Raw genomic sequence first — 22424 nt, 5'->3', positions numbered from 1 at the left:
AAAAAAATGAGGAGTCTAATCCCCAAGACCTTGGTTGGGACAGTAAAACGTGGCGGTGGAGGTGTTCCAATGAGAGGGTACAAGCCAGTATCAGGATTAAATAGTTTAGTATTATTAATGGCGCAATGAACCATGCTCTTTATTTAAATATTTTAAAAGATAATTTAAAATTATACCCCGAAAATCTGGATACAGGGAACAACTTTATTTTGTATCAAAGAATCCTAAGCACACGGCCCTCAACCTTCGCCTTTTGAGTGTCTATAATTGCCCCAAATTCTGAAAACACCACCTACAGAATACATTTGGAGAGAATTAGAGTACGAAGACACATTAAAGCAAAAGACGAACTAAGAACAGTAATGATGGAAGGAGGGAGGAACATTGATGCAGTGCAGATATTACAATAAAAAAAAATTAAAAAAAAAAAAAAAATAAAAAAAAAAAAAAAAAAAGAACTAGTTGACTCCATGGCCCAAACGTTTGAAATATGTCATAAATACTGCAGGATATACTACAAAATACTAACTGACAGAAATACTACAATGTTTACTAATATATGCAGATTTCTTTGAAGTGTACGCAGACTTTTATATGGTAACTTTTCTGTTATTTTTTTATTACTGATTTTCCAAAAAAAAAGTTTTAATGTGTTCATTAAATGTAGTTTTTGCTAATAGAAAAACTATTATTAAAAACATTTTCCTTCTAAAATATGAAATTTTTTAATGAATAAAGGAATAAAGGAATCTATACACTAAAACTTGTAGGCGTACGAACACTTTTGTGAGCCACTGTATAAATTTTAATACCATGCATTTCATAGCGTTTTCGAATTGTGGAACTAGAATATTTCTCTTCAGAAAAAGCACAAAAACATATCCTTCAATCCACAGCTTCTTTACAAGTGACATTTTGAAAGAAGAATATTAAAAGTTGCAGACGATTTCTCATTTCAAATAATAAGTTGCTGGCAGAAATTTTTATTCCAAACCATTTGCTTTTTAAAATTATTTATCGAAATTATTTTAAACACCCTTTGTATTTATATAATTCAAATATTTGCGCACTTTAACTCGAAGGAGTGACTTTTGTGGAAGCAATCGTCTTTATTAAGTTTGTATGAAACGTCTACCTGATTCGCAATTTACTGGAAAAAAAAAATCTACATTAAGTAATACAGCTATACCTTCCTTAGTCACAGTAATCGATTCAGCCGATATGCCTGTCAGTCTGAAATCGGACTAATTCAGGAATTAAATACATGTAAAAAATGGTAATTTTTGTTAAAAAATTTTCTTTCTTTTTTACTTCCTTGCGCAAAGTAAAGGAAGTATTGCAATCGAGAAAATTTTCGGATATCATATTTCAACGAAAATATCAATTTTGACCGTTATCGAATGCAATTTAACGATGTTTTTGCGTGACATCTGTATGTTAAGGATACAATGAAGGATTCTTTTTCTCCAAACGAATTATAAAACTGATTTAAAATAAATTCAAAAGATAATTTTTCGTAGCGTCTGTACGTATGTCCGTACGTATGTATCTCGCATAACTCAAAAATGAATAGACACAGAACGTTTAAATTTTGCATATAGGACTGCCACAACATGTAGTTGTGTACCTCCTTTTTTAGTTGCAGCCGCACCAAAAGTATTTAATTACCTCTTGTGAGTTTTAATTATGCCTTTTCACTAAAGTTTTATAATTTCATTTACATTTTAAATTCTTTGAATTATATGCTCCTTGTTTAAAGGTAAAATTCTGATTTGTATTTTTCACTGAAGTATTTTATTATTTACGTTTTCAATTCTTTAAACAGAATCCTTTTTTTTTTTTTAAGGTGCAAGATTCTAATTAGAATTCCCTTTCTTTTTCCCTTGCTTTGGGGAGGGCCCAGAATTTTCGGGTGAACTATTATAATTAAAATACATTGAAATAGTTCATTGGCTAATTTTGGACACAGAAAAGCAAGGATTTTTGTGGAAGAGAGATTTCAATTGATTTCAGTGTTCTTCCTCCTAACGAAGTGGCATTGAAGTTAATAGAATTCCTCTTCTATTATATTGGTTTTTCTTTAAGTTTCATTGATTTTTTGAATTGGAGCTGCTTGTTTGAAGCTGCCTGTTTTGGTTTTAACATTTATTAAATTCTTTATTGCATTTATAGGATAATTTGAAATTTATTACTTATGAATTTCAAGTTTTGGTCTTTGAAAAATTGGTTCTAAATTTCTTACTTTATGTCTTTAATAATAATTTTTCAGCAGCTCATTGCGCGAAATACTAGACATAATTATACTGTCTTTTTAAATTGCTTTGTAATTATGTATATATATATATATATACATAATTACAATATATATAGTCTTAAATTCAATGCGAAATCGAGTTATTCTACTACTTGCGCAATAGCTGCAAAGTAAGTTAATAATAATTTATTTTCTAAAGAAATATTGATTATATTATCTCCTAAGATTAATTTTAGTAGAATTATCTAAAAAGAGTGAATGCATAGTTAGTAAGTTAATTCCGAAAATTGTTTTAAGGTAACTTGAATGTAAATTGTTAAAAATGTTTAACGGGGACTTGAATTAAATCATGAATAACTAAATTTCAATTGTAAAAAGAAATTAAATTAAAAGCAAGTAATCATTGCCATTGATCGGAAATTAGTTGACTTTTCAAGGGGAACAAATCAACTCCCGTTCATTGAACAATAATTAAGAAATAAATGCGAAGATATATATATATATATATATACCCGCTCTCTTACTCGGCTCGGTGAGCACAGTTATTTTATTCTTATATGTTGGTAAATTGTGTATTTTTTTGCTTTAAATATGATTGAATTATATTATTCTTATCTTCCGGTTAAGGTTTTTATGCCTTTAGTTAAACTACATGCAATAGTTGTAGAATTATCAACAATTTAAAAGTTGTTCAAGTGCGGTTAAGCCTAATTTTTTAACCATAGCAGCCATATTTGTTTACATTTGAAACTTAGCAAAATAGGGAATTAAGTCAGTTTCTGCACCTGCAGTGTCTTTTTGCCGAATGGGACCAGAAGCTTTCAGTCTCATACACCGAAAAATCTGCCTTCTTACCCGCTGGTCGAATTGCTTGCCTTTGCGTACAAACTCTAATTTTAACTGTAAAAATTGGTTGTTTTTTTAATTGTTCTTAACTGTATTTGGTGTTTTGTATTTTTCTATATTTTTCAATTTTTAATAAAGATATTTTGAGGTTTTATGTATTTTTGCCTTGCCCGGAATAAGAACTGAATGAATTGAATCAGACATATATATCACTAATTTAAGAAAATAAGTTTAAATGAAATGCAGCAAAATATGCGTATAATTTAATATTCCGTACAAGGAGGTCATGTGGTGTACACGTCAGATTTTTTAATAAATAAAAACGCAGTTTATAAATTCAAATGTCTTTGCTAGAAGTAATTTTCAAAAATGCATGCTTTATGTGATTCATTTTTGCTCTCTAAAAATTATAACGCCAATATCTGCACTTTTTCTTTTTTAGTTGACTTTCTTTATACACTTCTTGGTAGCAACGAATTACACTGTATATCATTCAGAGAATTTAAGGCCACGCTCAATATTGAAAACTATTTCCATAATATGCCCTGGCAAGGTCTCAACTGTTTCAATAATTCCTTATAATTGTTAATTCTTGCGTGGGTACTTTAATAGAGTTCGTGATTGCCTTAATTATTTTCCCGTTTTTCATTAGCCCGTTGTTTATCTATGCTAATAAGTTTTCGTTTAACGCATCCAATCCTACTGACGTAATCTAACTCATTGAAACCAGGTTCCTGTCCATTTTCCACTAGGTTATTAGACACTTCAAAACGAAACATCGAATGTCCCAAGCACAGGTACAGGGATAATCCCAGAAAAACAAAAGTATATATCATATGGCATGGGTTTGAAACCTCAGAAAAAGAGATTTGCCTGTTTAAGGAGGGGAAAAAATAGTCTTTTTATGTACTAAAGAAATAATGTTGTGTACTAATTATTCAGATTTTAGTCTTATTTTGCTCAATTAAAATTGAGTTTGTTTTGAAATTTTCAAACCGGTGAGCCCGGACTATGAGACATATTGTGTAAATAATAATAATAATAATAATAATAATAATAATAAAAAAAAAATATGGTTGCTCATTTTAAATTGTTTCAAAATAATTTTTGAATAAAATCACTGTTTCAAGCGAACTTTTAATAGGATTCTCGAAAAGCGTATTTAATGCAACCTGCAAGCAGTACTAATGTACCGCTTGAATCATTATGTTGTATCGATGCAGGAATGTGAAAAATGAACAATGTCTTCGGACCTCCCGAATACGCGTCGAACGTGCTTCTAGTTACACCACGAAAGCACACGGAAAGGAGAGAGAAAATACTTTATAACATAATTCCCAATACCCCCAATTTATTATTTTTTACCAAAAGAGGCGTTAGCCCAGAAGGGCTATTAGTCTCGAAACGGCATTTTGCGTTGAATCACTAAAAGCGTTGCATCACTTTTCAAATTGTTACCTCAAATATTATAACCCTGTATTATATTTAAAGAAATTAAATAATGAAAAATCTGCATAAATGTGTTTATATTTCTCGCACTGTGAAAAAACAACAGTACCTAGAATCATCAAATTCTGAATAACGTAGTACTCCACCAGAATGTGAATACCTGGGAGACCGAATTTGAAATCAGGAATTTGTTTTATTGCTTATGTCATATTTTGTAAAATTTTAATGAATTTTCGATTAGCAAACTCAGTGATGTCAAAGCAAGCAATGTCAACACTGCACAGAAAAAAAAATCTCCAGCGCCCCAGACTGTCTATTGGAAATCCTAAAGATATGCTGTTTTTAAATATTTTTACCTAAAGGGACATTATTATGCATCTTTTTATATTTTACAGATCCTCTAGCCCAAATGCTCTCGAAACGAATATGTGTGTGTAAAAGGCAGAAAGCTCCTTTGGGCTTAATACAAATCTAAAAGCTTTGAGTTTTTTTTTTTTTTTAAACAGAAAAAAGCGCTTTTGTGTAAAACTTGCTAACCGTGAAGAAATAGTATGTAAAATATCCAAACAGTAAATAGATTCATAATAAATTGCACTGCATAATAAAAAGATGCCCTTTCTATTGACGCTTATGGTTTTAGTAGTTACGTAAGACTGATTTCTGATATCAAAGAACTGATCTTTGTTTTTATTGAAATAAAGAAAGTGGCTTTTCTGTTGACGCATATAATTTCAGCAGTTAGGTAAGCTTGATTTCCAACCTTAAAGAGCTGGTCTTTGTTTAAATTAAAAAATTGCAGTAGAAGATTTGGAAGAGGAATCGAAAAAAATTCGTATTTCTCTTAACCCTCTAACCGGCAAAGCCGTATATATATATGCCGAATATATATCCTAGAATATTTTTATGATATCTCTAAGAATATATATATACGTGCATATTAAATTATGTCAAAGAAACTAAGGCAATATATTAAAAATACGCAAATCCAGGTATAAAATACCAGAAAAAGTTTTACATTGAAATCAAGAAAATAATTTTTTCTCAAACTAGTTTTGGGAAATTTGTGATTTCTTAGAGAACACCATGGCCTGTCTTAATGCATAACCAAAGTAGAAAGCATTCCTCATAAGACTTCATTTCAAATAAGAAAACCTTACATCAGTACCAAACTTCAAATTAAATAAACACCAAAGTAGTACCTAACTCTAGTAAGTACCAAACTTCAAATTAAATACACAAATCTCCTTGAAGAACGTAGTTGTAACAGGTCGTTATGGTGCAATGTAATTACTGTGAAATTCAACATCCTAGTAGAAATGTTTGAAACTGAAGAAACCTACATTCAATTTGAGCCACCTGTTGCCTTTACGGATGTCGGCGACGTACTGTTTATTTTGACTCGAGCACCAAAAAAATGGGTGGTTAACGAGTAAAGCCCAGTGGCGCGTATCAGTCATCTTTTCATTGTTCCTATCCATATCGTCATCTTACGAAGTGGCCCTGAACCCATGGTCCTCCGTGATTTGGCGTGTGATCCCGTCTACGGTAATCAACGTGATCGTCCGTCCATGCACGATTGATAAAACCGCTCTCACTCGCGTTTATAGGGGTTGCCTGTCTTGGCAATACATTGCCCCCTTTTTTTTTCATACTTCAAAGAACACCAGATAAACGGAAACTAATTTTCTGTCGCATTATTCGTTTTATTTGGTTGTGTAAAAATTGTCTGCTGAAGCATTGAAAACTTTTCATTTAATTGCCGGGTAGTTAAGGGCAAGGAGCTACCTGATGTGTTTTTTCGGACTAAATCTCAGCGACTTTTACCGTATTCTCTCGTATTTTTTCTTTTTTCCTATAAAAACATATGAAATTTAGGGACACTCCTTATACATGCGAATGATTAGAAATAGGTACATACAAACATGCAGCAACACAGTAACATGTGTAACATAGCAGCGCGTATTTAAGATTGATTGCAGGATTTTAAAGGTGTGGAATATCCAGTGTTCCAAACGGCTCTAAGGATGATATGCTGTGGCACACAGGGTGCCTGCCAGCAATAGTGATACTGGTAGTATAGGCATCTACTCTAATGATATCGACAGGGACAGTAACACAGAAAGACTTTTACCGATAATAAAGAGTTTGTCTTAGTGAGTAGTTGTTGTTGTTGTTGTTATTACCAATCTCACTTGTCTGACAATGGTCAGCACAAGCCCACGACATTCACCGGGGCAAGGAGTTAAATATTCCTGTCTCTGGCAAGAACCTTGAGCACCACGTAGATGACAGAACGACTTTAGCTCAGCTGCGCCTCCCAGTTTTGAGAGAAAACACCTCGGGAGAAGGGTAGGGGCCTGAGGGCCTTCCACCCCTCTCCCCCCTACCACCAACCTCTGGAGAGAACGTTTGGCTCGCCGCATATTTAGAGTGCCTCCATGCAGCACAGGTATTAAACATTTACAAATATCCATGTTGTTTCCCGGGATTCGAACCCGGACCCTTCAGTACGGTACTCAGAGTCACTAGCCACTTTCCCTGTTGGGCGGCTCAGTGAGTGGTGAGTACTGTATCATTTTAGTATCTTTCACACCTCCCTAAAAAAAATGATTGTAGAGGATAGATAGGCTATCAGCGGCTTATCCTCGAGAATTTTTATTTAATTAGAGGTTAAAATTAAGGGTAAAACTTATACACGCAAGCGTCTCATACACGCGAGAATACGGTATTTTCTATAATTCAAAGTGTTTTATACGGGTCGGGCAATCTCTCTTCCTTCCTTATATCACAAAGTACATTTTCTTGACAATATTTATCTATCTTATACCACAAAGTAAAGTTAATTTTCTTGACAACATTTATCTACCTTCATTCATATTAAAAATATGTGGACCGTATACGCCGCAGTGCTATGCAGAGTCGTTTATATTTAATTTTTAATAATCAGTTAATATTTAATAATCATTTTAATAAAAACATGAAGATAACGAGACGTTCAATATTTTCTCGGATTTAGTTAAAATTACATTTTTCATGCACTTTAACATGGATTCAACATTCTCTTTTGCGTTATTCCTCCGTAAGAATTAGCGTTGGAAAACCTTTCGAAGAAATGTCTTTTTCCCTATTCTTTCTCCTACATATATCCGATAGAATTTTTAAGTCCATAAATATAAGTCCATAATTTCCTAAGAATAAACTTCAAGACATTGTATAATAACCAAAAGCGAATATATAACGTTATACGTTTAGAATCGTTATCATGATGGAACTTAAATGTATCTTGAATTCCAAGTTTTCTTGCACAAACTTTCAGGTTTTTACTTATCTACATTATTTTTTTTTTATATATATAACTTAAGAGTTTCAATCCCAGAGGCACTGAAACATCCTCAAACTATTGTGCTTCCATCCACATGCTTAACAGCAAACAATAAGTTTTACAGATTCAATTTTTTTATTCAGCTTTCGCCGCACAGCAATTCGTCCATCGGACCTAAATAAATATATTAATTTGCGACTCGCGTGTGGAAATAATATTATTTTAATGTGATAAAACTTTGCTTACCATAGATTTTGCGCACGTCAAGTGACGTCAGTTGACGAAGAATTTCGTTCTTGCTGATCGGTCCTTTTATCTACATGGTCTAATGATTATTCTAACAGTTTTACTGTTAACTTTTATTGCAAATCGTTCTTCTAAACGCGACGTAAGTCTCGCAGCATTGATATTTGTGTTTTATAGCATATATCTCCGACTCTTCAATATTAGCTTGAAATGTGATCCAGACTTATGCTCATATTCAACAGTTCCACGTTGTTTCTATTGTTATATAACATCAAAGATAGTTGAACGCTTTACATCAAGTAATTTTGTGGATATTTCGCATATTTTTACCATCTTTAAAAAAATGAATACTGTTAGATTTCTAAGAGGACTTGTCGTTAATTTTTAACGTCCTGCCGTGCTCACCTTACATATGGAATTGTTAATATATTTTGTTAAACAAATTATAACTTCCGGATGCACACGATAACTCTTGTGACATATTTTCATTTAAAATAAAAAAATATGGCAAGAACCTCCATCTATCAAAGCATCTCATCAAAAGTTGAGAGGACTCGAATCATTATGAGATTTTCGAATAAATTAATAACTTTGTAGTGTTATAGCTAAATTAAAGTTGTTTAACTGCTAGAACCTACTAGAACTATAAAGCGACTGTTCGCTAAGTTCTGCTGGGTTAGTAATAAATGCAGAAGAAGGGTTAAAATACTCTTTTATTTTAACTAAAATATATTCATAGATGGCCCGCTTGGTCGTACAAATAGCACTTGTGGCTACTTATGACTTTAAATTAACTCTAAGCTGAATAATCAGAAGAGATTTAATGCTGCGCAGAGAGATTTAATGCGTAGCTGACTCTTCAAAGACATTAGGTATTTTTGGGAGCAGGCAAGATGAAAAATTAATAACGCCTTCGCCGGGAATTGAACCGCGGACCTCTCAATTACGCGCTGAGAGTGCAGACCATTACACCACGAAGGCTCGCTAAGAAGGTGGGAGAAATACTTTATAACTCTTTGACTAATATCATCGGCGTAGATTAATTGTCAGTTAATATGCACGGACGTAAAAAAGCAAGCTTTAACGAGTAGAAATAGCGTGGTCGAAAGGTAGAATACGCTCTGTCTGAAGTACCTCAGACCTCAGCTTAAAAAGTAAATTCTATCCTACTTTGCATAAAGCGTGAAACTGAAAACTCATTCTGGCAGGAAAATGAGGGTATAAAGGAAAGACTGTTTCTAAAAATTAATAGAAAAATAAAATAAACCCCTCCCCAACGGTTTGAATAAATTATTTATTACAAGGAATATTTTGATGATATTTATTTTGTAACAAGCAAGGTTTAAAACAGATGGAAAATACTACATTAGAACACAAATTGAGTCCATGTTCCAATACGTAATACAAGATTTATGTAAATAAATTTCAAAAATAGGAGTGTAATAATAAAGACAAATGTGAGCCACTGCATATATAATTCATAAATCATCAGTTCATCTTTCAGTATTCTTGCACAAGTATATAAAAGGGAAGAATTTATACTACGTTGCCGAATGGCAAAAATCTTCGTTTCTTAAATTTCAGCGCTGAAGATGATTAAAATTGAAAAGTGTATTGTATTTGCCGCATGAGGTACAATAGCTCTGAAGTACAAGAAGATTTCCCAATAAATTAATTTTATATACCATTCATTAATAATCTGTTACCAGATTCATTAGAAAGCAACAAGTAACAGTTTATTACACTAACTATACTGTTTATGAAAAAAAGCACACTTACTTAAGAGCATTATAGAGTTATACTAAATGTTTTGTCTTCCTAATTATTAAAACTTGAATTTGATTATGAAAGTTATTTTGAAAGTACACGAACTGGCAATACATGGTCAGTTCTGTCACTTTCGCTCGTGAAGATACTCTGTGTCCAGCGATTTTTAATGCAGTGGAAAGGTATTTATTTCATCCCTATAAAGATCAAATTATCGTTTGCATTACAGTGACGAAAAAACTGTTAATTACCATACAAAGGATTGCTAATACGTTTTATGTCAAATTACTCAAAAATAAGTAGGAAACGTTTTGAGATAATCGAAGAACATTATGAAAGCACAGACATTGTTGAGAAAAAGGTGGATGTTTACCTATTTATGATCTATTCACATGAACTTTATATCATTGTAGCAAAATATCGCCATATTATTATGCCCTAGTGGTGTGCAAGACAGGTGCTAGAATCACATCACGTAAGTAAAGAACAGAAGCGCCATCGCTGTTCAACTAGTGGAAAAAGAATTTTGAATTCTTGAAGAGAATAATCATCATTGACTGTTAACTGATCAGGTATTATTATCTAAAAACAAAGCAATAGTCCAGTGCATGGAAACTCCGTGAATAGCCGCTTCTAAAAATGTTTCCTAAAAAACAAGTTAATAATTTTATTTATTTATTTATTATTTTTTTGGGGGGGTGACAAAGGGACTTTAGATGGGCTATTAATCTCGAAACGGCACATAATGGGGCACATGAGGCACATGGTTAGTCTCGAAACGGCACATGAGGGGCCAGATGGGCTATTAGTCTCGAAACGGCACTTTACGTTGTATCACTAAAAGTGTTATCACTTCTAAAATTTTTGTCACCAGATATTATAGCCCTGTAAAAAAATTAAATAATGAAGAAGAATGTGCATGAAATTAAAAAAAATGAGAAATCTGCATGTCTGTATGTTTTTCGCATTGTGAAAAAACAACGGTACCTAGAGACATCAAATTTTGAGTAACGTAGTCCTCCACCCGCATATGAGCACTTAGAAGCCCGAATTTGGAATTTATTTTATTGTCTATTTCATATTTTGTAAAACTCCAATGAATTTTTTATTAACAAACTCAATGATTGCAAAGCAAGCAATAGCAAAACAGTACCGAAAAAAAAAAAAAAAAAAAAAAAAATTCAGGCACGCCACGCTGTCTATCGGAAATTCTGAAGATATGCTATTTTTAAATGTTTTTAGTCCAAAAGTGCAGTAACCCAAATGCTCTCGAAACGTGTATGTGCCTGTAAATGGGGGGGGGGGAGCTAGTGATGTAACAAAATGTCTGAAAACTTTCAATTTTATATTACGCCCAAAGGAGAGTTTTTTTAGCGTTTTGTGTGTTACATTTTATTTATTAAAAGTCATGTTCTTCGCTCTTAAACCATAAAATTAAATTCAACAGCAATATCACAAAATAAGAAATCTCGCGCCTAAAATATCTGTGCTTGAAGATGCATGCGATGTTAATGTTAATGGAATGCTTTGAAATAGTTGAGTTTGTTAATCAAAAGTTCGTTAAAGTTTTACAAAATATGAGAAAAATAATAAAACAAATTCCAAATTTGGACTTCCAGATGTTCATAATCGAGTGAAGGACTACGTTATTCAAAATTTGATGTGTCTAGGTACGGTTGTTTTTTCACATTGCAAGAAACATACATGCATTCATGCAGATTCTTCATTATTTAATTTCTTTAAATATAATGCAGGTCTCTAATATTTGGTGGCAACAATTTGAAAAGTGATTCAGACTTTTATAGTGAACAAATGCAAAATGCCAAAATGAAATTAATAGCTCTTCTGGGCTAATGCCCATTTGGGCTACACTTTTATCTCCAGCGCGCAAGGCTGTCTATCAGAAAACATTCAATAGGTTAGTAAGAAAACTGAACATTGATATGATAAACTGAGAAAAGACTGAAAAAAAAAAAAAAAAAAAAAAAATAACAGAAAAATGTATGCCAACACTAAATGTTTCATTGGGAATTCTAAACGTATGCTGCTGTGCTATTCTAAGCGTATACTGCCATGCTGATTTCAAAATTTTTGTAATTTTGGTGTTGAATTTTGTGGCGCAAGTGCGAAGAATATGATGCTTAAATAATAAAGCTTAAAGACCAAAAAGGGAAAAAAAAAAAAAAAAAAAAAAAAGGAAAAAAAATTAGTAGCAGAGAATGTAACAGCAGACTGGTAGCTGCGATCTCAGCGAGAGCGTAAGAAACCCTAACAAACCCTTCTGAGCGACCGTTTAAATCTGAAATCTTTCAGGTTTTTTATCATTATTATTTATGGCTATGAAATGATATTACAGCAGATATTACACAGTAACAAAATATAAATGGTAATTATTATGTTAATATTTTGCAAGTTCGTTTCCAGATAGTAATTTGAAGGGAGGGGAAAAAAATCTCTTTCAAGAAGAATGGTTTCCCTTCCAGGATAAGGCCACATGTTAGACCACATAAAGCCTCATGGGAGCTTTTCAGAAAATTAGTGAGCAGTGTCCAGTCTATCTACCAAACAGCCTAGATATAGGAAGGGTTAAAAGGACGGAAATTTAGCACAGAATGGGAAGTGAAATCCGCCATAAAAATACAGAGTGTGTGAAATAACACGAGTGTGTGAGTACAGAGTGTGTGAAATAAAACGGGTGCTGTTTTGAAAAAAGCACTCACATCAGATTTCTTAATCACATGGATTTCAAATTAAAGTCTCAGTCTACGAATATTCTGAACATTTACATGAATTTTTCTATCACAGGAATGTTTATCCTGGACTAAAGATATTTGTTTTCTTCCTAAGAATATGATATAATACATTATTACTCGAAATAAAAAAATTAAAAAATGTAGAACTAAAGTATTAAGCAGGAAAGAACTTTTTTTTTATTGCAGAAATCTTAATATATTACTAGCGGGCTATACCTCCACAAGATATTGCTAGCTGATTTGATTGCTAGCGGGCAAGCCCGCCAGCTTTATTCACGTATGCATCCACAACATTCTGCATATATATATATATATATATATATAATCTTAAATTCACTTAGTGCGAAATCGAGTTATTCTACTACTTGCACAATTGCTGCAAAGTAAGTTAATAATAATTTATTTACTAAAGAAATATTGATTATATTATCTCCTAAGATTAACAATGCGTGTGTGTATGCGTGTGCAAAGATTCATACAATGAGTGCAAAATGTATTTGCATTTGAGAAGAAAAAATTATAGGTTCAATATACATCTGAAAAAAAAAAAAAAATGTATAAACACATTTCAATATGAATGAAATCCTTTCCATATACATCTGAAAAAAATTTGTATATGAATGAAATCAGTTACTCAATAGCATTTCAATAGTTACTCAATAGAGTTTCTTTTTCAAATTCAGCTATGACAACGCACTCGAAGGCAATCTGCCTAAGGGGAGGGATGCCTTCCTGGAGGACGTTTTAAGGAAAACTGGCTCGTATACACGTTACAGATGCAGAAAATCACTAAAATACCCATGCAGCCAGCCCGTTCGCCGGGATTCGAAAGTTGGTCCAAACTACCAGTGTTCAACGACTTTAACAGAACCATAATTAGTCCAAAGGGGCAATTTACCCTGAAGGACTATTAATTTCGTTTTGGCATTTTGCGTCGAAAACGTTAAACGGCTGTATCACTTTTCAAATCGTTGCCACCATACATTATCGCCCTGCCTTATATTTAAAGAAATTAAATAATAAAGAATCTGCATAAATGTATGTATGTTTCTTACATTGTGACAAAGCAACGGTACCTAGAGCCATCAAAATTTGAATAAAGTAATCTTTCATAGAATATGAGCATGTGGAAGCCCTAATTTGAATTTGAAATTTGGTTTATTATGGATATCAGATTTTGTAACACTTCATCAAATTTTTGATTGAAAAACTAAACGATTTCAAAGCGAGCAACGGCAACACTGTACGGAAAAAAAAAAAAAAAAAAAAAAAAAAGCATTTTTATCTCCAGCGTGCGAGACCTCTGTATCAGAAATTCTAAAGATATGCTTATTTTAAAATTAATTTGCGATATTGGTGTTGAACTGAGTTTTATAGTTTGAGTACGCAGAACATGATATTTAATAAATAAAGGTAACATACAACACGTTAAAAAAACACCGCTTTGGACGTAATTTAAAATCTGAAACCTTTCACATTTTTTTTATATTACTTTTTTTTTTTTAATCATGACCTGCTTTTTAAAATTTATATCAATATCAAACAATAATTATTGAAATGCGTGGAACAAAGCGTATCTGTTTCTGCACTGATATTTTTTATATGATTTTGCTGCTCTGTAGCTGCACTTCACCCAGTATTATTTAAGCGAGTTAAAAATGCTCGCCAAGTGTGCCAACTCTTGGGTTTGTTTTCAAGTTCGTATAGCGTGCATTCATATCATGTTCCATCATCGTGTCTTGGAAACAGTACACAGGCCCATATTCCTTCTTTCTTTCTAGCAATAACAACAAAACGTACGTTGCAGAGAGGTTAAGCATGGGGGGGGGAAGATCAAGAAAAATATGAGTCCATGGCTTAGGCTCACGAATTTTCCTCATTACACGAATGGTCAAGTTCAAAGACAATCGTCGCCGTAGGCGATACCATTTTGAAAAAAAATGAAACATCGATGGTGAAGATAAACCGTCCGCTATTGTTTTGTGAGAAGATGATGGGTGACAGACTGAGTTCTGCCAGCTGCATCTGTATGATTTCTTTCTTGCACAAGTCGGAAAAGGCAAACGTAATTGTTGATTTGACCATTGACGCATTAATTCGATGTCTTCAGGCGTAAATCAACTGTGAAAGATTTCGGTAGTTGGATTAAGATGCGAAGAAGTTGTTTTTCATCGGATAACGAACTTGACGCAACTAATGATGACATGTCGTAAGGGTTTTCGGTTTATTATTATTATTTATTGAGCATTGTTTAACTCGCAGAAATATGGTAATTTGGATTTTAAAAATTAAACAAAAGCAAATTTCAAGGTCATCACAATCGGATTTTTCTTGTTTTAAAGGACCTTGCCGTTCTGTACAGTACGTTGAAACGAAAACACAAATTCTGGGTAGAATAGTTTAGCAGCAGAACTTGGCATATAAACTATTAACAGCCAAAATCTGCTACTAAACTATTATCATCCATAGCTTTGAATTCGAGAAAAATGATTGTCTTTTTTATGCGAAAACAATAAATAAATAAAAGTAATAAATGTGTTGTTGTGATTTGTCTTGACAGAACATCAGCAAAGTCCACGAAATTCATCGTGTTGGCGAGAGCCTTGAGCAGCATACAAGTGACAATACGACTTAGCTCAGTTACGCCCCCCCCCATTTTGAAGTTGAGCACTCCGGGGGAGACGGGTCTGAGGATCTCCCACCCCTCTTTCCCTGCCGCAGCCTCTCCAGAGGACTTTCGACTACCCGCAAAATTAGACTGCCCCCCATGCTGCACAAACACTATACATTTACAAACATCTCTGTCTTCTCTGGGTTTCGAGCCCGGGCCTTCTGTACGGCAGTCAGCCTTTCTAACCACTATACCGGCTGGGCAGCAGTAATAAATGTATAGCACAAAAGTAATAGTAAAAAAAATTGCATGTGCATCTTCCTCTTCTATTTTCAAGAAAATTAAAAGCAGATATAGAAGATAAATAAATCGCTTGACATTCTGAATTCATACGCTTTTTTCGGTATTTTTAAAAATAACTTATAAAAATTAACACGAAGTTGAAATTTTTTTTTAAAAATATTTCTGGCCTTATACGATTTTTATAAGAATAACGCATGAAAAATACCATTGGAGGTAATAGTAATTTCCACTTTTCGCAGTTCTAAGATTTCCATAAAAATAAAATCTGAAAATATGTTTACATTATCCAAATTATAGCATTTTCATGACTGTGTTACAGTGGCATCGTGTTATTGAATTTAAAGCGTGGACTTAATGCATGAAAAGTAGTCAATGAAACTTTTTAAGAAAACGTAAGATGGTTAATTTTAGAACAGATGAGAATTTTATCTAGAAGACAAAACAATCAAAGTCTTGCAGTCAGGAGTAGATGGGGCGGTCCGACAAAGAAGCCAAAGCCTTTGTGCAAGTTAAGTTATTGTTCACCAAACACAAGGAATTCGTGACATCCTTATGAACTTCAGTTTATATCATGAAGAAAGTCACTAACATATAGCAGCCAGCATCGTTATGAAATCGTCGGGCTAACCGGACATGAACATTCCCTACTTTTGTGCTATGAAGTAAAGAAAATGGATCCATCAGTTATGAACTTGCGAAGAACTAACGATGATGGATTGTTTCATGCATTTTTTAAACCATCGAAATCAGGAAACGATAGCCTCATAGCGCCCGTGTTTGAAATAGTACATTTCATACATATTTCTGAGTGAAATTTGATAATATACATTGGCGTACAAAAATTAAGGGCGAAGTTTAGAAATGCAACATCGGTAAAAACTACCGAAGGAACAATTAGGGCATTGTTTAAAGTCTAAAACAGTAAGAACTATTCTTTTCCTTACGAAGATTTAAAATGATTTTTTTTTTTTTTTTCCTTGATAGTGCCGTACTACTCGTCGCTTGGAGTAGCTGTTAGGATTAAAAAATAAAAAGCTGTGTGCATATAATTGTTTCTAGAATTGCTACAAAAGTTGCCAAATACTTTTTTTTTTAGAATAAATATGTAGGCAATATGCCTTTAATGAGAAAATATTTAAAATATACATTTTGTATAGGCTACCAAAAAATGGAATCTAATAAAGATTAATTATGTATTAAACAAAGGCATTTAATGAAAAAGATGTGTCATCGATAAATGGCATATCTCTGACGAAATTCACAATTGCATAACTGAACAAAATAATCATGATATATATATGATTAAGAATGATTTCAGTACCATACAACAAATACTATGTGCGTCACAAATAAAACCGACTATTTGTACAATATAAGAAAGTAATAGGCTACAAATAACCGTTACAATTTATAAGAGCATAGATGCATTCAATGTCAGATACGTCTGTTCTACGTAAAACCATTTCTGATTTTAAATCAGTAACATAAGTAGTGGAAAAAACAAAACTGAACAATAATAAGCATCAAACACAATAAGTTAAACAATTACCATTATGCAGTAAAAATCTAAACCCCGCAAGAACAAAGCTCAGTCGTACGTAGTCCAAATCGAAAGAGATATGTATTAAAAGGTCCATGAACAGTGAAAAATTGAGTATAAAAATTCGATGAGCTTCTTTGACTGAGTGAAACTTTTGGAAAGAAAGAGAAGACTCGTCTTCCTGTGGAGTCATTAGTCCATCTTTCCTGCCATTTCACAAGTAGTGCATTTAAAGTCTTGCTCTTCAAGTGTGAAAAAAGCAATTTCGTTGGATTTTCAATTCTGTTGATATCATTAGCAGCCCATTTAGCTAAAGTATCTGCTTCTTCGCTGCCCAGTATGCCAACATGAGCTGGCACCCAGGTAAGAATAGGTCTTTCAGATGAATTAAATCTTAGCAATTTCTCTTGAATAACTTGTACAATCGGATTTCTATTCGTAATGCCTCAGATAGCCTGCAGACTAGATAATGAATCACTGAAGATCTTAGTCTTGCCCGATAGATTTCTTTTAACATAAGTGAGAGCAGCGTTTATCGCTAAAAGTTCTGCCTGAAAAACAGTATTTCTGTTATCAAGCCTTCGAGTCCATGTAATACCTTTTGAGTATTGTTAAATACACAAAATGCACAACCTGTTCCCCGTTCAGTTTTAGAACCATCTGTAAATAGAGCAATGTCATTGGCTACTGGAGCCGTATAGTATAAATTGACTGCAGATTTGAGTTTTAAAGAGGCAGGATGGACAAGATTAGATGGAACCCGTAGTTCATAATCATTTACTAGGTGATGTTGGTTCCATAAATCCCCATTCAATCGTAATCGTAGGATTCGTCCTAAGAAATAGTCTCTTTGAGCCTGCAGATCTAATGGAGGTATACCCGTAAAAATCTGCAGTGACGCTGTCGAGGTTGTTCTATAACCTTTGGAAATGAGCAATAGCTGATGCCTCTGTACTGAATTCAGTCACTCATAGTTTTGTTCATATTAAAACCCCAAATGGAAACTCCGTACAAAAGAACTCTTTCAGTGATTGTTTTATACCACAGCCGCAAGATTTTTGGGGAAGTACCCCAGTTAAGGCCTATAATCTTTGCTATGCCATTCGTAAGAACGGCACATCTCTGTTTAAGATGTTTCACATGTGGAAACCAAGTCAGCGTATTGCTGATAACAAAGCCTAAATATTTCAAGGTGTTTGCACATTTTAGGGGCCTTCCATGGATTTTTATTGACGGATTTCGACGCATTTTTCTTTTCCTACCGATAAACAACATAGTAGTTTTTTCTTCGGAAATTCTTAATTTATGCACGTCTGCCCACTCTACAAACTTATTAATCGCTTGTTGAGCTCTTACTTCAATATCCTTTACATCTGAGATAATTAACAGAAAATCATCGGCATAAGCTTGCAGAGTTACTTGTTCAGTATTTTCAAACATAATTAGTTTTCCTGCTTCTTGCTAGAAGCGGTTTTAAGATCCGCGTCCTGGGGTATTCTACAGTTTCTTCGCATTTTGTTTTCAGCACCGAAGTTCTAGCACTTTAGGGTCGGTTTCTTATCACTAATATTCCGTCTCAAGGCATTCAGTTGTCTGCAGAGTCGTAGCTAGGGTTTTCAGCGCCCAGGGACAACTGAAGATTTCGCACCCCTACTGCTTGCCAAGGATGAAAAACATTTAATTCTAAAATTTCGTAATATCAATTTGGTGCCCCTTGGATGCTGCGCCCGGGAACAGATGTCCCACCTTGGCCCCCTCTAGCTACGCCCCTGGTTGTCTGGTTAAATCGTCTAGACGAAGAATGACTTGATTCACTGGCTCTTGGACTTGAGCAGCTCTGATTGGGTGGCGGTCTCTACGAGTTGCTTGCTGGGCTGCATGGAATTTCATGGCGTATATTAAAGCGCTTTTTAAATCCTTGCAATCCGTCATTCTTAGAGCCTTCTGTATTTTCGAATGCCATTCGATGAAGTACTGCAGGAACGGGATTTCCCTTGTTTCTCTCCGGCACTCCGAAAAGGCTAGGTGGGACATCCGTGGCGAGCTCCTGGAATGTTTCCATGGGCTTCTGTTTAAGGGATTTTAATTGAAGCCTGCTGCTGTCTTTGAAACATTTCTCCCCGAAGCGCAGCTGCAATGCACCGGACAAAGCTTCGAAATCTAGCCTTTGGTTTTCGGGTAGAGCTTGAAGGATATCGGCTGTGTCTACTCTAAAAAAAGCGGCGAGATGACCTATACAGCACACTTAGTTGCCATGACGTTGCAGTGACCTCTCAATGTTGTATTTTCTTCACATTACATTTGTGACCACGGTACAACGTTGCGTGAATGTCGTATGGATGTCACATACACGTCGCAGCAAACGTTTAATGTGACGACAGGTGACAGGTGACAGGTGACGGAGGTCGGGGACGCCTGGTGTTTAACACAGGTAAACAGGCGTGTGTCCCACGCCCTTCCCTATCTAGGAATAACAACTCCCTGGGGCCCCGTGAGGCTGCCTTGGGAGTTTATAATACAGATCTAAAGATCAATACATGGCCAAACAGGGGCTGAGGATTATTGTTTGACAATGGTTGCGTGACAATAACTTTGTGCATGGCTGTTGGAATAACACAGATACATAAAATACACAGATACATAAAAATATACAAAACATAAAACATAACACAGATACATAAAAATATACAAAACAAATACAAGAATAGATACATATACAGGCAAAAACAAACAAATACTAACAGATACGAACATAAGGGTGCATTGATATTAAGATAAATATGAAGAGAGACACATATGTAAGATACAAGAGTAAAAACAAGAGTAATAAATACTTAAAGAGTCATATGTGTATTGCTGGTATCCTTGGGGTTGCAAATGTGCTGTGAGCACTTAAACACAGAGATGAAGCTATTAGTACCGGATGTAGAGTTATGGTGCCAGGAGTTAGTGTTAGAGTTCGTTCAAAGTACAGTCTGCACTATAGTTCAAATTTGCAGGAGTTCAGGCTACACTAAAATTTAGTGTACACTGTGGTACTAATAGCACTAAATTTGGAGTTTGGCACAGTCACTAAGTTTTAATGCAATTGCTATAGGTTGGTACAGTCACTACAGCGCAGACACTATGTTAGGCACAATAATTTCAGTACACAGTCACAATGGTTGCACAGTTACTAATTACTGTGAACAAGTTTAAGAGAATTATCTAAGTCACGGTGTAGGTACTGATGTTCACTGATGTGTGCACTTATGTAGTCGGAGTTGGTGCATGATGTATACGTGCGGTGTACCATTCATTGCAATAGGTTGGAAGGTGATGTAGGCATTCGAAGGCACTTTGAGTTCACACAGTTGGTACTCTGCTAGCACACCGGTAGGTAAGTTCTAAAGAAGATTGACGTGTGCACATAAAGTTGAAGGCTTGGTGGCGGGGCGCTTTTGTTTAAAAACTTGTGGGGGGTGGCCCCTGAGTGAAAAGCTTTTGAAAAGGTTGGATAGTCGGTAGGGGCGACGAAAAGATGATCGTATTTAAAGAGTTGCTGGATAGGTCGACAAGAAATTCGCAGTCTTCCCCGCCCTGACCTTGCACACGTAATTCTTCTTTAATGGGAGGTATTCCTGCGCGCTGACCTCCCTCCGCCCGATTCATTGCTATGTGTTTCAGTAAATTTTAAAATAATGTAGAGTAAATGCCTTCGTGGAGGACTTTCTAAGGGAAACTGGCTCGTATGCACGTTACACATGGGGAAAACCACGAAAATACCTATGCAGCCAGCCCGCTCGCGGGATTTGAACCTCGGACAGAACTACCAGTCTTCCGGTCGCCCGCTGGTGGGCATCGAAGGTTCTGAAAACTTCGTATAATTGCGCTGCATTATACTATGGGACAAATATTTCTTTTAGTGTAAGAGGAGGAGTTTTATATTTTCGTTATTTTTAAATTTTAACAAAAGTTCTAAAGTTATCCCTACAAAATTAAGTAGTGGAATACTTTTATTTTCATAAATACAGCCAATTTCAATTTGAACTTAAGAATAACTGAAATTCAGCTTTAATTGCGTACTTTCTAAAATGAAAGGCATAAACGTGTTTTCATTTTTTTATATTGAAGAAATCAATCTATTTCTCTTCAGTTAAACGTATACTAAGGAAACTGTTTCTTTAATTCTCGTCTAGTAAAAAAATTATAACATCATTGCTAAAACATGTATTGATGCCTTTTTCGCATTTCAACAATTTGAAATCCTTTTTGATTTCAATAAAGAAATCAAATGAAAACTTTAAAGAAAAATTAAGTACTTTAAAGAAAGTAAAGCATCAGGGTCTTATCATCAGATTTTAATATCTGAAACTAATCTCATAACTACTTTTCCTAAACATTTTTATTACGTTTCAAGTGCTTATACATATACGTTCCAAATTCTTATACATACAGTATACGTGCCCCATTATTTTCATATGCCTGATTCACCCAAAAACGGTACGTCTCTGTGTTGCACAGATTCATTTAGATTACATTAATAACTTTTTGAAAGTATGCATTGTAAAACATGATATCTTCATATTATTGAAATTAAATTAAAAACTGAATCGTGTTTATATTAAAGGAGGATAGCAAGAACGCCTATATTTCATGTTACCTATGAGGTAACACATTTTCCGAATCCTCATCTTTGCTCTGAAAAATCGTATTAAAATAATTCCAAATGCCCTGATTTCATTGTCTGTTTGTAGAAATTTGTGAGTAGCAAAAGATCTTCATTCATTTTTCTCGCGCTTCTATAAAGTTCATGCATCTCTGGTATTTTTCTCGTCGATAATCGCTTCATTCTTAATTATAATTTTTAAATTTATTTTCAATTATTATATATTAATTATTACTGCTATCATTCAAGTCAGTATACAATAAGTGTTTACTCCCCATATGTGTTGATTAAATAAAGGAGCTTGTGTACTTAAACGCATAAACAGCCGAGTGAACTGAATGTTGTAAAGAGAGAAGTAGAGGGCGCTGCTTGGCAGTAGCGCAATGCATGTAAGTAGAAACGAAATGTCGTTTGATTAGGCAACATGATTTCTGTGAAGGTAGTCCACCTAACAATAGGACAGTTGTAAATATGTAAATATAACGAATAATAAATAGCATTAGAAAACTGAACCATCGGATGTTTTGTGATTGCTCTACGGGCCGCCATGGATAAATGCAGGTTCGTCACAATGGTGCATCGGCCGGGAATGTTTGGATTTGTTAAAGTGAACTTCACGAGGAAGTATGTGTCCAGACCATGCCCTAGGTAAGAGCATGATTATTATTAAATTTTGAGCGTGTTT

Source organism: Stegodyphus dumicola, chromosome 9, assembly GCF_044657685.1.
Source record: "Stegodyphus dumicola isolate Sdum_Otavi_A_Nest chromosome 9, ASM4465768v1".
Classification (NCBI taxonomy): Eukaryota; Metazoa; Arthropoda; class Arachnida; order Araneae; family Eresidae; genus Stegodyphus; species Stegodyphus dumicola.
This window is presented reverse-complemented; position numbering follows the sequence as displayed.